The sequence below is a fragment of the Ailuropoda melanoleuca genome, chromosome 14, assembly GCF_002007445.2.
Source record: "Ailuropoda melanoleuca isolate Jingjing chromosome 14, ASM200744v2, whole genome shotgun sequence".
In the NCBI taxonomy this organism is placed as follows: Eukaryota; Metazoa; Chordata; class Mammalia; order Carnivora; family Ursidae; genus Ailuropoda; species Ailuropoda melanoleuca.
The window spans coordinates 101,407,643-101,425,859 of NC_048231.1; the positions used below are offsets into that span (position 1 = coordinate 101,407,643).

The 18,217-nt window shown below is 41.7% G+C and overlaps 1 long non-coding RNA gene across 1 annotated transcript in view; it reads right to left on the reverse strand.

Annotated features, from left to right (window-relative positions):
* Positions 1-3,556: 3,556 nt before the first annotated feature.
* The window catches only part of LOC105238511, a 31,652-nt gene continuing 16,991 nt past the window's right edge, over positions 3,557-18,217 (reverse strand). The window contains exon 4 of the long non-coding RNA XR_002143122.2: positions 3,557-3,678. This is a non-coding gene — a long non-coding RNA (uncharacterized LOC105238511). The remainder of the gene's footprint in view (positions 3,679-18,217) is intronic.

Consider the following 18,217-nt stretch of genomic DNA (forward strand, 5'->3'; position numbering starts at 1 on the left):
ATCGTGCACATGAGCACATAAAATAATCCAAGGCCATGTTCATCTTCATTGGAAGAGGTTTTGAAAATGATTGCTTCCTTTTCATGTGTATTAGAAGGTAGTTAAACACCAAGTATGGCTTTTAAAGACAATACTTATTTTTAAAAAGTTCATTGAGAGCCATTACTGGGATATATAAGAGTTCTAGTCCCTTTGCCCCCTGCCTCTGGCAAAACGGAAACAGCTTTGGGCAGTTATGTGAAATCACAGGGTTTCAAGCTGATAATGGAGAGTAATGTACAGATTTGAAAAATACATTTATGGCCATCAGTCTAATTAGAAAAAGTAAATTTCGGATCAGTTTCACAGGCAATTAAAACAATACAGAATTACAAAAACATGGCTGTTACGACTGGTTAATGCCTGTACTTTTCATAATGGTTAATGGCTGTGCCTCTCAGCTGTAATGGTTATTTATTTTTCTGAATCTAGGCCTCTTAAAGATTGCATAAGTTTGGCAAGTCACTGGGCCTTAGTTTCCTTATTTTTATGGTGCGAACAGCAGTGCCACCCAAGCCACAAAATTGTTGTGAAGATAAAGTGAGGTTTTGTCTATAAAAGTATGCTCAAATACACATATATACAAAGCCTTACAGAAATAGTATGTGCATATAAAATTTTACATACACAAAATGAGAAGAGTGGACTAAATTATTTGTAATATTTTTGAAATAATTCTGGATACTATAGATTGATTCTAGATCTATCCTAGAACTCATTTGACTTGAAGTCAAAAAGCTTGAATATTAATACCCAATATGGCTTTTGTAATAATGAAGCATGGCATGATGAATATTCTTGTCCTTTTCTTGTGTAACTATCTCTTCCCTAAGTTACAAATATATAATAGGTACTAAGCCTCACAAATTCTTCACATTTCTTGAGGTTCTCTAATACTTCCCTATTTTAAAAATTATTCTTTGTATATTACTCTGTTGTTTTCATTATTACATCAAGAAGCTTTGCCCTGAGAACTTGCATAGATTAATGGCCAATGAACACGTATGGTCTTACCAGAAATATTACTGTAACAGTGATAACTATTTGCTTAGAAGAAAAAGTTCTTCCATTTCTCAGTGCCCAGAAAAATGAAGCTTAAGAATATTGTGCCGTGGCAAAAACGGTCAATTTTTTTTAGCAAATTTTGCATCTGCCAATATTCTAGCATAAATTTTATATCTAAATCACATGTAGGTCTAAATCACCACAAGTCCCGTGTGCAGGCTTCTGGGTTCACCTGTCCTGTGGCAGGAAGTACATACACGCTGTCCCCAGGGTCACTGTGGTATACTCAGGATAAAGGCTGGTGCTGATTTTCCCACAATATTTGTAGCAAACAGTAAGCAGGAGCCCGCCAGATACGGGGAGAAAGTAACCGCGTAGTCCTTATCAACTCTGTTACCAAAATGCTTTGTCATTATTTATTAAAAAAGAAAAAAGAATCTCTGATATCAAGTCATCTGTCTTGAGTCTCAATAGGCCACTACCAAGGAGCGTTAGAGCTTAAACCTCCCACTTGTCACATGGCTTTTTCTTCATTTAAAAAAAAAAATATGCTTGAATTTGTCCGTTTTTAGAGAGTTCAGTTTATTTAGTGTATGGCAAATGATCCATGCAGGCCACATCCGTGGGACTTGTTTTTAGTAAGAGGATTTGTCTGCTGAACTAGTTGTCTCGTGTTTAGCGTATTTTATTTATGCTGAAGAAAACCCTTTTGAGAACTTTAGCAGCATCCAATTCATAAATTACATTAACATTAGTTCAAAAAGAGAACTGCTATTTCGAGACCAATAGTCTGTGATGATGCTGAAATTAGTTCATATCGTTGTGGGTAAAAAAAAAAAAATGTTGTGAAACATCCTTATATCATAAATAACACACATTACGATCAACTCACTGCACACAAGCCAGGGGAGATAGAAGTCAGAATCTTGGTGCCAAAAGGGGCCCCGCAGGAATTAGGGGGAAAGAAATCTTTAATTAAGAAGCATTAGGGTTAGTAACTTCTCCGTGGAATAATAACTAGAGAACGAAGACATACACACACACACACACACACACACATTGAGTGGGACCTAATGGGCCATCCAGCCAGCAGCCAGGGTGCCCTCCCTCCATCCGCACACGGAGCCTTGGTCTCTGATGGACCCTGCCGCCAGAGCCACGTACGTGCAAGACTGACGCACACTGATTGTCAGAAGATTAGCAATGACATCCATTAATTAAAAATACATGTAAAACTCAGTCAAATCGCTTCACTAAAGGAAACCATTGTTCCGGGCCTGACAGTAGTTAAGGTTTCTCTTATTCACTCAAATTACTGTGCGTTTGTTTTCTCTAAACATATTTCTGAAAAGACACTGCTCTGTGTATTTTAGACTTCGCTCAATCAGTGGCCCAGCTCTTCCTCTGTCAGGAAAGCTGAAACATGACGCATGTCGGCGGCTCCTGCGGCGTCCCCACTGCGCTAAGCCAGATGTGGTGACGGGCTGCGGCAAGGCCGGGGCTCCAGAGCACTTTTCCCTATAAATCTCCCCGCCGATGTTCTTGCTCCCTGCACTGTGGCGTCCCAACGATCCACACCTAACCAGATCAGCTTGAAAGCGCGCTATAAACCACCCCAAAGGCCTCCGTGGGGTCCCATTTGTAGCAGGTGCAAAACATTAACCTCTCCCGGTTTCTAAGGTGAAAATATCTCTCTGCTGTGATACCCAGACCTCTCCCCGACACGGTGTCATTTCGCATCTTTGTTCAGCCACAGAATCCCAAACTAGCTGCGCTGCTCCAACCAACGCGTTTGAAAGCTAAAACCTGTTCGCGGCTGCGTCCCCTATTTCCTTAATAGTTTCGCTGCGCTTTGCTTTCCAGCATCCACCTTCTTCTCTATCACCTCATTGGTTGGGCACCTGGACGGCACACCTACCGCCCCCATCACGGTTCCTGCCCGGAATGTGGATCATGGCACAAAGTCCCGGGGTGTCGTTCCAGGACCTCAACTCTTTCTGCCACCGCAAGAGTGCTCTTAGAGTCTGTCTTTTTCTCCGTAAGACATATCCAGAAATAGGTGAAAATTCCTCCAACTCTTCCTGAATAATCCGACCCACAGAAATGTTTTTGGTGCTTTTGCTGTCTTACCCTCCGGTGTCCAGACTAATGGGAGGAGTAAGCGCGGTGTTCAGATGTCACCCATGCATTTACCCAGCGTCTCTGAAACGGCGGCAAGGACAGGATAGGACCCCAGGTTTATCGATGCCCAGCGCCCCGACACGCTTGCAGGATGGGCTGTTTGTGTTCATGAAAGGCACAGAGTTAGTTCATAAATCATATATAAAAGTTGTTCTTTCCTTACAACGACCTTGTCTGGGGACTCTCTTCGGGTCACCTCTGAGCCTCAGCACATCTTCGGTGCAGTAAACAAACCAGCCTGGATTGTCTCAAGAGTCCTTCCTGGAAACACCTGATCACGGTCTAGGCGGTTTGATCACCGTCCCGGTGGTTTTTACCTGCGTTGCCGGCCTCCGCGCACACATGGTCAGGTTCGCCAAGACACCAGCACCGGGCGCGCAGCGCGAAGCCCGAGGGTTGGGTGGGAGGAAAGGCAGGTTGCGGGCCGCTCGGAGGAACCGCGGAAAACAGCTCCTGGAAAAGTCAAAGGGAAATTCACTCATGCGGTGCTTGCCTCACATAACCCTCCACGTTTCTTTTTTTAAATGTTACTTTGTTGTGGAAAGGACATAACCTGAGATCTGCCCTCTTACTAAATGTTTAAGTGCACGATTCCTTACTGTGAATTGTGGGCCCGGGTCTGCCCAATGCATCTCCAGAGCCTTCTCACCTTGCTTGGCCAAACTTTATGCCCATTGATTAGTATCTCTTCGCTAAAGGAAGAGGACTTAGATGGTGTCATGCAGCCGAGGTCCTTATTTTAGAGCTGAAGAAAATGAGACTCGAAAAGGAAATGGAATTTGCCAACAACCGTTTTACGGCAGAGAAGTTACTAATAAACAGATAGGAGTCCCCACCCCATCCCGGTCCTCTCCCCCGACACGATATGACGTGATCTGGGCCCCCAAGTAGGAAGAGCACTCTTCTGTAAGTGGGGAGGTTATGTAGTATTAGGTTCCAAATAACTTGCTAAGCTCTGGTGGGTGTGCCTCCCAAGTTCTCTTAGAAAATTAGGGGCGGTCACAGTCGGTGGTCACAGTCGGTGAAGTGTCTGTGTTTGGCTCAGGTTATGATCTCCGGGTCCCGGGTTCAAGCCCTGCATTATTGGACTCTCTGTTCAGCAGAGAGCCTGCTTCTCCATCTCCCGCTCCCTCGCTCTCTCTCAAATAAATAAAATATTTTAAAAAATTGTTCTTATTTAGGAAAAAAAGTATGATGTTTTAATGCTAACAACAAACCCAATGTGACTCATATAGTATTTTTAAAAATCCCTGTTTTAATGTAAGAAAAAGAAAGACAATTTGAGTACATTTTGTACGTATATGTATACAAGATATGTGTATGCTCAAATATGTGTTTGGTATTTTCTTTAGATATAGCCATGAAAAAATCAATATAACTTCTGGTAATCAAGTAACATTAAAAAAAAAAAAACCCAACATTTTGACTTTCTTTTCGCTTAGCGTTCTATCACTTCCATTTTGAGAGGTGATTGCAGTTTTAAAAAAATCTCATTTTAAACCAAAGAAAACGTTTTCTTTTTGGGGCATAACCTATCAATCCGTTTCCACCTCAAGGAGTTGCTAAATAGCTGACTATATTACAAACATATAAGCCCAGGAGCATCGCTCTGTTTCCCGTAGGAATGCAGATACCATATTGATGACTCTTATTTCTACCGCACTCTGCCGAATCTGATACTTAGCACTCAGCCCAGGGCACCAGGAAAGAGCAAATTCACGGCCAGGTTGCCTTCTCTCCACAGAAGTCTTCCTTTTAAATAATCCGTGGGATGTAACCTGTGGCTCCAGACGGCCTTCCTCTCCTACAGAATTCTGTTGATCTGAGCAAGCAAGGAGGAGACAACACTGCATATGCCTAAATCTTTAGATTTAAGATGAAAAGGGTGTCATCAGAAATACGGTGTGCAAGACAGATGTGACGTGAGTTTTGAAAAATAAACACCCGATGAGCACTCATGCATGAAGAATTATGTAAATACAGAACTTCAAATGTTCTCAGCCTCATTTAAACAGTCACTGTAACTGCTGGTTTTTAAAACATCTCCATGGTTGAGTTATGCAGAATCCTCTCTACTTGGCAAAAACTGAGTTTGCAACAGTTCTTTACTGACAGAATCTAGAATGTTAACAGTGTCTATGTTGGTAGGTCAGCTCTCACTACGGGGTCAGGAAAGACTTCTGGTATTCTGCACGCATTGGCTTACCGTGGAAGCAACGGTGCGTATGCCTTTTCTCTGAGGGATTTTGTAGGTGTAGCACATAGAGTCTGCACTCGATGTCCACCCATGGGAATGGGGGTATAGCAGAGGACTATAATCTTCAGGACATTAATAGAGTCAATATTTTATATCAAGAATTATGTTTTCGAAGTTATAATAATGTTCTAAGGCATCATTTATTCATTCATTCTATGATTATTGAGCAACTTCCTATGTCATGCATGGTCTGGTGAGTGGCGTGCAGAGATGAATAAGGTGCGGCCACTTGCCCTCAAGAAACACAGAATTCGTGGCAAAACCAGACACTGAGTGAATAAGACCACTGCTATGGTAGAGGCCAAGTGTTGCAGAACTCAGAGAAGAGAGCTCTTTATATGGGGAATTTAGGGAATATACCATATATATATATATATATATGGTATATTCCCTTAGAATTTGATCAATCAATGGAAAGAAACGAGGGTGTCATCCTGAGAAGAGGAGATTCAAGAAGTATTTGGGGAGGGAGTGGCTCAGCGTAGTTCCAGGCAGAGAAGTCAATAAAAGAAGGGACCTGCATGCATGGAAGAAAGGGCAGTGATTGCTGAGTGGGGTCCCAGAGAAGCACGGGCAAGGCAAGAGCAAGGGAACACGTGACGAATGCATACATGTACATCACGTGGACATCCGGAAGCGTGCAGACAGAGAGGAGGGGAGGAAGGCACTTTATGCTGCTCCTTTCCATGTCTTCTGAGAAGAGAGCATTGACGACCCTGCCACGGGGGAGGGAATGGTTGGAAGCACGACTCTGGTGGAAGGGGTAAAGGTACAGACAGTGGCTCTGGGAGTAGTTGACAAAGCAGCTCCATTTGGTATAAGGTCGCTGCGAAGCCCTGGCTGGTCACCTCACGGTAGACGGTACAATATGAAAGCAGACCGCTGGCGGAAAGGTATCAGCCATGTGCATTTTGCTCTACCCAATGACGTGTTTCAATCCCTTTCTCACTAGCAGCATTCAACACTGTTGACTGCTCCTTCTTTTTTGAAAGACTTCTTTCTTCCCTGAAACCGCGCTCTCTCACTGAACTGTCCCCCCCTCAATGTGCTATTTCCCGCACAGTCCCTAAAACGCTCAAGTTCCTCGGAGTTTGGTACCGGAAGCTTCTAATACCTACTCTTGCCCCTAATTCCACGCACTGCAACAGCTTCATGTTGCATCCAAATGCTGATGAACCCCAAATGTGTATCTCCCTGGGGCCCCAGACCCACTAAGCCAATGACCAAGCTGACATCCCCCTTGTGAATGGCTCACAGGGGCCTCAAATAATGCATGTGCCCTCAATATTTTTTCTCAAGATCAGATTTTTTCCCAAGCTCCTGTATCTCTATAAATTTTAATTCTGCTAACCCTGTTGGTGATGCTGAAAGCCTTACGTACTTACCCTTGACTTGTGTATCTCCCTTCCTGCCCACCCAATGCAGATATTACCACTCTGAATGCCAACACGTATCATCACCCACCCACCTCATCCGTTTCCGCAGCATCCACCCTCTCCACCTGCAATTCTCTGGAAGCTAGAGTTTCAAGCAACAGCTTTCTGAGTGGCCTTCCTAACTTGTCTCATTCGAATCACACCATATCGCTCCTCTGCTAGGGGGGAAAACAAGCATGCTTGGCTTCTCAAGAAGTATAAAATCCCAAACCCTTTACTTGCCTTGCATCGTTCTGCACTCCCAAGACCACCTTCCCAGGCTCATCTCACAGAAATACCCACTGCCCCCCTGTTGTTTGTCCACATGGATCTTTAGGTTTTCGAAGGTACCCTTATATTTGCCACCACAGAGCCTTTATACACCTGATCTTTATACACCTGATCTTTCTGCCGGGGAGTCTCTTCCCTCTCCTTGCTGGCTTACTTCCATGTGAGCTGCAGCACTCGGCTCATGTTTTCCTCCCTAACAGTTGTCCGTTCTGATATGAATTATCCCAATGAAATCCTTCCTTCCTTCTTTCTTTTATTATCTCTGGTTTGTGTGATTACATGGCTGTCTCTCCCGTCAGACTGTCAGGAACACACGTATTTTGCTCACCACTGCGGCCCCCTCCCAGCACACAGTGCCTGGCACACAATGCCCAGGAATGTTTTAAAGGTAGAAGCAAAGAAGGAAAATAGGGAGAGAAAGAGAGGAGGGAGAAGGAGGGACAAGAAGCAAGAACCACACAAGTACGTTAGGCTGGATACTAAGTGTGGCTCCAGTCAAATAAGGTGACAGACTAGGTAGCCCTCCTGAATCAAAGCTGGAAGGAGGCTAACATATATAAAAGGAAGGATGGGGGTGGACAGGGGCAAGAGTGAATGTCCCTCACAGATTACTGGTCCTTCATTATTCATGAGACCGGATTATTCCATGATCTTCCAGAATGCCAGGGCAACAGGCTGAAGAATTGACCACGAGTGAGAATGTTGGAGTAAAATAAAAGAACATGCGTAGTCTATATCTTCTTCTTTATAGGAAGCTAGCTCATTTTTGTTTTATGTTGCACGAGGGAAACATTGCTAAGCCAACATCAGTGGACATGGTGCAAGTGCAGAAACAGCATGGATGTTCACGAGTGAGGTGTGTGGCCCAGAAAAGAGGAGGACAGTGTATTCAACTGGGACTCTTCTGATGCCTTGACCTGCAGAGAGGTTGATCATTACATCCTGCAATGCATGCCGAGCATAGACAGCGTCACCTCTTGGAATAGTGCTCTAAGCCTATCTGCCTTCTGATCTGACACGTTATTAACAATGGAATTCCAAAGACTTCAGCTGGTCTGACGACAGGAGGAAGGAGAAAGGAACAAGTGGGAGGGAGGAGGGCCAATTAAAGGCTTTAACTATGTCTAATTTCTGCTTCAGCACGAAAACAGCCAAAAAGCAAGAGGTAACACACTGTGAATACAGACAGTTGGCAGTATTTAGCCTAAAGTTTTTGAAAGAAGATTAAATATGCAATTTCTCCCTTTCTCCTTTTCTTTCCATGAGGGACCACACTCTCTGACATCATTTTGTCCCCCTCTCGGTGCACCTGTAGGAGAGCTGGCGTTGAGGGTGATGGCTGCGTAGCACGTGCAGCCACACCCCCGTCTCTGCGGCATATTAATCAGCCCTCAGCACTGTTAATACAGTCACTTCCATTGTCTGCCTCCCACTTAAAGGAAGTCTGAGAATCAGGTAAAGGCTGACATGTCAGGCACATGCGTTGCCCAAAATAAAGCTCGATTCTCTGACAGTCCAATTATTAAATCAGGCTCGTTAGCCCTTTCTGTTGCCACAAGTGGGGAGGATATGGAAGGGAAATCCGGCAACGTGTAGTGGAATTTCTTCTCACATTGAACGTTTTGGAGATGGAGGCTCTTGTCATGTTAAGTAGAAAATATCTTCACGTCAAAAAAATTACAAAATAGGAAAGAGACAACAAAAACTGAATTTTGGAATTAAGGTTATCTTCACATTTTTCATAAGCCTTTCAACTCTCTGGCACACCACAGTTTACACCCACTGACATGTCACTGCCCACATCTCTCTGCATTTTTATCTTTAAAAACATATTTAAGAACCCACATCTTACAAAAGTAGCAACTAAAGGATTTTTTATTTCTTTAATTCCATACCAGATATAAATAAAATAACATTTTATTTTAAGACAAATAGTAATTTAAATAAACTATTTTAAAAATAGAAGCTTAGAATCAACATGTATAGGTATGAGATAATTTAGGCATGGTTTTGCCTGAGTTTATCTGTGTGTACATGATGTGTGTATGTGATATGTGTGTGTGTGTGTGTGAGAGAGAGAGAGAGAGAGAGAGAGACAGACTGACAGACAGAGATTAGATGAACTTTCACAACTGATCCCAAAACCAAGCTTAGGGATTAGTTCTTGAAGTAGGTAGTGCTGACACAGAGTAAGATTTTCCAGAATATTATTTTCTTATTTTAAAAAATTGATTTTGTGTTTTCTAAAAAAATAAATAAACCATTCTCTACTGATATAGAAAAAGTACTTTCCTTGAAGATGTTTTCCTTGCTTATTTATTTATTCATGGAGTCCAATATTTGAGTTCTCACCAGTTACACAGGCTTCACTAAGTTCTAGGGATAAATAGATGCACACACTCTTCGGATCCCTCAGTGCCAGAGAGCTGAGCCCCACTGAGGACAACTGGGGGTAATGGGATTGCCCAAGGAGAAGCCACCCAGGACATCTGAGGAATAAAAGGTTCATAGAAAAAGGACCTTGAATTGGTTCTTGAACAATGAATAGGAGTTTTTCAGGGAGGCTTTTCAGGGTTCTATTCAGGAACCCAACATCTGAAAAGACCAAGAATGGAGAAAAGCATGGTGCTCACTGAGAAGCAGGATTCCAGCCCAAGAAGCAATGAAGAGAACGGTAGGCCAGGAGTCTGATGACCCTTAATCCTATACTAAGAAGTCCTGTGAGACAGGGAATGGCTTGATCAAAGTTCTTACTAAGAAAACAAGTTCAAAAGAAGCAAACGAGAAAAGCAGAATCAGATCAATAAACACAGAGAACAAACCGATGGTCGCCAGAGGGAGAGGGGGTGGGGAGATGAGCAAACTGGGTGATGGGGAGTGGGAGGTATGGGCTTCCAGTTTGGGAATGGATCAGTCACAGGGATAAAGGGTACAGCATAGGGATACAGTCCATAATGTTGTCAGAGCCTCGTACGGTGGCAGACGGTTGTTGCCCTTGTGGTGAGCACAGCGGAAGGTATAGAGATGTTGACTCACTATGCTGTGCGCCTGAAGCTAACATAATACTGTGTGTCAACTGTACTCGAAAAATTTTTTAAAAATAACAAATAAATAGAACTGAATTTATCTGAAATTCAAAAAGAAAGAAAAGAAATTCAAGAACAATTAAAAATGAAACTAGTGGGGAAAAGATTGAGGGTAAGAAATTTTTAAAAGACAGACTTCTAATTCAAAATGTCAATATTCCACCCTCCCTCATTTTGAGAAAATGACAAAAAATATAAAAACTTACATAAACATATAGGAGCACTGGAAATCTTGCAGTGGTTCAGCATAGGATTTGATTTCTGAAGATAAAACTTGTGATGTATATGGCTAAATACATACCTAAGACCCACTGCCCCATTTTTCTCTGGTAATATATCCCTGATTTGTTTGTGAAGATATATTACTACCCCTCAGCAGTATACTTGCTTTCCCAATCCTGCATGTTGTTGAGTGTAGGCATGGATATGTAAGCAAATGTATCTTTCAAGGTGTTTCTGAAAGAATTCTTGTCTTCTTATACATGCATCATCCATGAAGTTGGTCTTTTCTTCCTACCTGGAATGAGAACGTGATGGTGAATATGCAGCAGCCATCTTGTGGTCACAAGGAAAGCCAACACAACCCTAGAGATGTTCAATCTGACAACATGGAGCTAGTATTTAACCACCACCAGAAGACAAAAACTTTAGAAAAAAATTAATGTTTGATTAAAACTGTCAAGTTAGGTTTTCTATTACTTAAAGACAAGAGTACCCCTAACTTATATAGACAGTGAATGGGAACAGAGTATAGACTCAATGAATATGAGAAATGTAATTCCATAAATAAACTAGATAGTATTTCCATAATAAGCTAATTACTATCACCATGAGAAACAAAAAAAATGTCATGCCCACAGTTTTAGCTATCAGCCAAACTGTCACTCAAACATGTAGGAGTCTCATTAAACTTTATGTTAAAGCTAAGGGGAAGGAAGCTGCTGGCTGGTAACCCAGAAACAAAAGAAGAAACCCAACACGAGGGAAGGTTTAATAAAGGTAGAGAGAAGGGGATGGGGGAAAAGGAGGAAAAAATATATAGCAATAGAAAATTTAAAACACAGTGTAAAAATAAAATTCTACGTTGCTTATAATAATTATATTGATCATGCCTAACATTTAAATAATATTTGAAAAACATAATTGACTTAAGTAAAATAAGAAAACTAACAAATTGGTATATACAGACACGTGCACACACTCACAGACAAAAACAAATCATGGCAGACACTGCTAATATTCATTTTCCTTCTTCCTCAGATACACAAACTTGATTCTGTTTGGAGTGGCAATGTGCTCACCCCAAAAGGTCAGTTTCCACTGGGATTCTTATGTATGATAAATATATTTTTTTTAAGTTAAGGGAGTTTTATTAGTCTGGGCCTAATCAGGAAAATGTAACACAAAATGTTAGATATAATTATATTCATACTTATGATGCAAAATTGTAACAAACACTTCTGAGAAATCAACATTGCAACTAGAAAGAAATAGCGAAAAACATAAAGGCTTGAGTACCTACTGAACTTTGCTTTAATAAATACATTCACAAAACTACCCGCACCAAACTGAAAATACCAATAGTTTTCAAATAGTCATGAAATTTCTAATATTCATGATATAAAAAATTATTAAATTCCAAACAGTGGAAATTAAGTCAATCACATTCATAGTTCATATTCTGTGATTGCTGTGTGGAATACAGAGGAAGTTTTAAAACACCTTTTGAAACAATTCCTAGAGTAAAATCAAAATGGAAATCTCCACCTATTTGGAGTTAAATAACGACGATGACAGAATTTATGTTCTGCATTCCGAGCAGGATTCAGAACATTTATAACCTTGAGGGCACTTTTATCTGAAAACAAGAAACACTGAAAGTAAAATTATCAGGCATTTATTCCTGAATTTCTTTCATTAAAAGAACCAAAAATAATGCTATAAAGAAGGGTGGAGTTAGGAAAGATTCTAATATAAAATAACGGGAACTTTGAAAAGATCACTGTTTATAAAAAATTGGTCTTTGAAGCCAAGAATAAAATAAACACTGGTTAATTCTGATTAGAGGAAGTGAGAGAAGGTTAGACTATACATGAAAAAGGTGAAAAGAAATCAGAACTAAAGATGCAAAGGAGTTTTTCTTAAAGAAAAAATTAAAAAATCCTTTTATTAAAAAATAAAAAAGCAACTTGATGGTTTTCTAGAAGAGTATACATTACAAAAATTGCCTCAAGTTAGAAAACTTGATTAGACCAATTCTCATGAAATAAGTTGAAAACACAATTTTCAGTTTTTACAAATTTCCCTTGAAAGCTTGACAAATTCCTTTTTTTCTTCCTAGCAAGTCTACCAAACTTTTAAGGGAAACATATTTCCTATATTACCTAAAAAATTCAGTGTCAGATTATTTCACTCTGCTCAGTCGCCAGGACAGATATTGTGGACTGGGTGGTTGGAACAACAGAAGTTTATTTTCTCAGAGTTATGGAAGCTGGGAAGTTGGAGATCAAGGTACCAGCTAATTTGGTTTCTGGCCAAAACGCTCTTCCTGGCTTCTCGTTATGTTCTCACGTGGCCTTTCCTAAGTGCTTGTGCACAGGGAGAGAGAGGGAGAGAAAGGGAGAGAGAGAAACAGAGGTAGCTCTCCAGGATTTCTTCAGCTCTCCAGTATCTTTTAAGGGAAACATATTTCCTATATTACCTAAAAAATTCAGTGTCAGATTATTTCACTCTGCTCAGTCGCCATGACAGATATTGTGGACTGGGTGGTTGGAACAACAGAAGTTTATTTTCTCAGAGTTATGGAAGCTGAGAAGTTGGAGATCAAGGTACCAGCTAATTTGGTTTCTGGCCAAAACGCTCTTCCTGGCTTCTCATTATGTTCTCACGTGGCCTTTCCTAAGTGCTTGTGCACAGGGAGAGAGAGGGAGAGAAAGGGAGAGAGAGAAACAGAGGTAGCTCTCCAGGATTTCTTCAGCTCTCCAGTATCTTTCTTTTTTTTTTTTTTTAAGATTTTATTTATTTATTTGACAGAGAGAGACAGCCAACGAGAGAGGGAACACAAGCAGGGGGAGTGGGAGAGGAAGAAGCAGGCTCCCAGCAGAGCAAGGAGCCCGATGTGGGGCTCAATCCTAGGACCCTGGGATCACGCCCTGGGCCGAAGGCAGACGCTTAATGACTGAGCCACACAGGCGCCCATCCAGTATCTCTTCTTTTAAGGACACTAATCCTATTGGATCAAGGCACCATCTTTATGACCTCTGTCAACCTCCATTACTTCCTTGAGGGGCCCTCTCCAAATGCAGCCACACTGGGGCATTAGGGCTCCAACNAGCCAACGAGAGAGGGAACACAAGCAGGGGGAGTGGGAGAGGAAGAAGCAGGCTCCCAGCAGAGCAAGGAGCACGATGGGGGCTCGATCCCAGGACCCTGGGATAACGCCCTGGGCCGAAGGCAGACGCTTAATGACTGAGCCACACAGGCGCCCATCCAGTATCTCTTATTTTAAGGACACTAATCCTATTGGATCAAGGCACCATCTTTATGACCTCTGTCAACCTCCATTACTTCCTTGAGGGGCCCTCTCTAAATGCGGCCACACTGGGGCATTAGGGCTCCAATGTATGAATGTGGGGGAGACACAAACATTCAATCTATAACATGTTTAAAGAAAGAGCATTTTCCCAATTCATTCATGAGATATCACTTAGAAATTCAGTAGCAAAAAATCATCCATTTAAATATTAGCACATTAACTCCAGAATTACGATAAAAAAAAATTGATGCAGGTAGGATTTATCTCAGGATTGTTTACCATTAAGACATATACCATTCTAGACTGTACTAATATTATGCTTCATATTTCCCCAAAATAGAAAGCTTCTCAATCTTTAGGCAATCACAGAGATAAGAGTTTGTAGGTAAATAAGGGAAGTAAAGGCCCCGCAAAACATGAGTAGCACACAGCACATTTGCCTTTGACTTTGCAGAGCTGTTTAAGGCCCGTGTCTCAGGTAATTCTTGCTTCACTGCAGACTTTGGTCCCCTTGGTTAAGACATTCATTTCTGCTGACATAACTTATGGGTAAATGCTTTAATCTGTTATCAGCACTTGGTGGATCTTGTTCCCCTTAACTGTATTATTCTGTATAAGTGATGGGTTTAGAATGTTAGCATATTAGCGAGTAAGCAAGAATCCATAATTTCTAACAAAAGAAGGTAAAGGCCAGTTCATTGCGAACTACAGAATTTAGCAACAACTTACTTTACATGGGGTTGAGATTTCAGAGGTAAAATGGCACTTAGTATGGTATAGGAAGTGTCATTCTCAAGGTGATTGGAATTTTCTCTATACATACAATATATATATTTTTCTAGTGTAGGTCAAAGATCATGATGGATTCCTTGACCCTGAAGGCAAATCCCTGGTCCGGACGTTAGTCATCCTAACTAACCCCGGATCACGTCAGCACCTTCTGCATTACTAAACCCCCGCTCACGTCCATGGTTTTCATCACTGCTAAATCCTGCCTGTTTAGCTTTGCAATTCGTCACTCAACTTCAAAACCAGTGACCCATTTCTGTGACAAATCTTACCTAAATCGACTTAAATTTTGTTAACATCAATGTTATTTTTGTAAAAAATGAGCAACCGCTTTATTAATCCACTAGTAAAAAAATTAATGTTTCTTCCTTTCCCTTCTTTTTACCCCAAAAAGAATAGTCTTGGAAAAGGAGAGAAATAAAATAGGGGGAAAAGATAGATTAGTTTTTTCCTAAAAGTTACAAAACAATTTTGTATTTTATTTGCAAAATTGAAAAACAAACAAACAAACAAACATCAACTTGCAGAAAGTTAAACTGAGCTGTGACCAAAGAAGAGGGTGAGGCTTGGAAACGTGAGTGTGCCAGTCATAGTGCAAGAGAGAAAAAGGCTTTTAAAAATTTCACTATAGGGCACCTGGGTGGCTCAGTTGGTGAAGCATCTGCCTTCGGTTCAGGTCATGATCCCAGGGTCCTGGGATTGAGTCCACGTCGGGCTCCTTGCTCAGCTGGGAGCCTGCTTCTCCCTCTGTCTGCTGCTCTCCCGGCTTGTGCTCTCTTTCTAACAAAAATAAATAAAGTCTTTTAAAAAATCTCACTATAAAGTAATACATTGAACATAAATGTACAGACTGATTTAAACAAAGGAGACTTGGAGGACAACAGCGAGAAATGTTTGTTAGTATGGTGCTGGGTTTGCCGATACTTGGCTGTGTTCCTCTGCCTTCTCTCTTCAGCAAAGCGAGGGCATGTTAAGCCAGCTCCACCCGCCCTATGATCTCCCTGCTACCAAGAGAGGACAGGGAAGCAAGTGGACATGTATGTATATTTTCCATATGCTAACGGTGAGTTAGATCATCCCTTCCTAAAAGCTATCTTCTGAGGCAAAGAGGGTCATTTCACTTTACGGTCGAAGAAGCTGAGATTTAACTGAGGTCATTGGTTCCCTAAATTCACCCCAGATGAAGCGAGGATTTTAATTAAACCTTTCTCTAGAGCCCCTACATTTCCCAAAAGGGATCCAGGAATTAATAGTTATAACTTTGGGGGAAAACTCCATCTTCAAATAAATGTTGGAAATTCTGGGATAAACAAAGCTACAGAGACCCGTTCGCATAGGCTTTCAAAGTACCTGCAAGGGACAGCGTGCTCTGCGGAGCCCCAGGGGGCAGCTCACATGTTCGGCATTCCTTGTGCTTACAGAACATGGTGCTTTGTCACAGGCTGAGCTGTTTAGGAAATATACTTTTAAAGCACTGAACTCTACCAAGCTGTGCCCTGAAAGAGATGATAGAGTTTGACGGTTTGAGGAAGAAAACAAAACAAAACAAAAACACTATGGGAGCCTATAATGAAGAGTGAAGTTTTTATTATATGGGATGACAGAGATTTGCTAGGGGCGATTTAAAAAGAAATGTTGTAGAATATGCCTAGAGTAACGTTTTAAATACTACCAACTTCTATAGAGGATCTAATGATAGAGAAGAGGATGGTGGGGCATTGACCTACAACAGTGCATCAGCTATGTATCGTTTGCTTGTTAGAAGGTAAAATGTGTGCTCACTGCCAAAAGACACAGACTTGGGGTTCAGCAGATTCATTCATCTGTCAGTGAATTCACTCACTCGATCCCTTTTTATCAAAAGCCCCCTCTGCTTTTGGCATCATGCTCTAGGAAATTAGGGTGGAACATTGAACAAGGCAGACACGAACCTGTTCCCGCGATATGCACAGTCTACCGGGAAAGACCGACACTTCACAAACCATTGCAAGTGTATGGAGTGTGTAATTGAAACTGTTACGGTGTTTTGGGAGAATATTACGGTCAGACTCAACCTTGTTAAGGACTCAAAGAATCTCAGCTTTATAACTTAACTTGTATGATTCGGGGTGAATTATTTACACTTCCTAATGTTTAATTTCCTCATCAGTAAGTGAGATTAACATCTTACAGTGTCCTTATGAGATATAAATCCCGTATCACATGAAATCACCTAACAGTACCTGACACATGTTAATATTAATAACTGACATTTATGAAAGGAGCCCTATATGCCTGGCATAATTTTACATGCATTGAGTCATTTAATCCTCAAACCACCAATGAGTTTGTGTTAGATGTTATCCTTTTTCCTCCCTCTAAATCTATAAATTCAGAGATGAGTAACCTGAGTCATGGAGAACTAAGGGTTTTGTCCAAGTTCTCAGATTTAGAAAGCAAAGGATCCGGGCATCACAGACAAGCAGTCTGACTCCTCATCTAAGCTCCTGACCTAATCTGCTTCACCACCAGCTGTTTAAGCCTGGGGGAAGCAAAGGAGCATCACCCAAGGAGCTGGAGAAACTCAGGGCCGGTCAAGGTCAACATGGAATCCTCAGGGGGTCCAGGTGTCTGCTAGCAAACAGACTAGCACCTGCCTCTTTTCAAAAGATACTCTGATATTGAATTTTCGAGTCTAGACCCCCTAATGCCTGGAAGCTGAGAAAATAAGTTGATAAGTTGATCTGTTTTAGTGTTTGTTTGGTGTTTGTTGTCACTGTGGCTCGAACTGCAGAATTAAGAATCTGCTCGTCTTTTAGTTTGGGGAGTGATAACTCAAGACGGTGTTGAAATAATACAAAGGCAAATATTGCAGCCTGAGGTGTTGTTTGTAACATATGGAGAGGGGGTTCCTTGCCAGTCTTCCATTTGTGAGCGGGGAGAGGGAACCTGGCAACTTCCATGCTTAGGAAAGCATGTCTTGGCTAGCAGGGAAGGGAAGGAGCTCATCCATGGCATCTTTTTTCATTGGAAGGACTGGACCCACAGGACTGAAGCCAGTCTGTGGGCAGAGATGAAAGGGTCCGAGGAGTGAGCCCCTCTGACCTGTCTCTACAGTGAGACTTGCTGAGGGGATGGAAATGGTCTCCATCTGTGCTGACTAATGGTGTAGCCATTCACCAGATGTGGCTACTGCACGTTTAAAGTATGGCCAGTGTGATTAAGGAACCGATTATTTAAATGTTATTTAAGTTAATAAATTTAACTTGAAATAGACGCAGTGGCGAGTGCCTACTATATTCGCAGCGCAGGTCCGGACCAGCAGTTCTCACAGTTTCAAACTTTTACTGCTGAGGGCTGAGGAAAGAGAGAGGGATGAGGAAGAAACATCCCAGCCCTGAGAGCTGGAACCCAGTATCTGGCCTGTCAAGTAGGAGCAAATCCAAAGTTCTCGGACTCACTCAGTTCATAGTGTCCTTAGTGTCCCAGTTGGTTTTTTTCCATGTTCCCCTAAGCAGAGGGAAGTACCCAAACGTTGCATGCTTTACGTTGTTAGGTATAAATGATATGGTGGTGCTTATGGGATACTCAGTGGATGTCACTGTGCTTCCCTCAAAAGTTTAAACTACGCCAGGGTGCC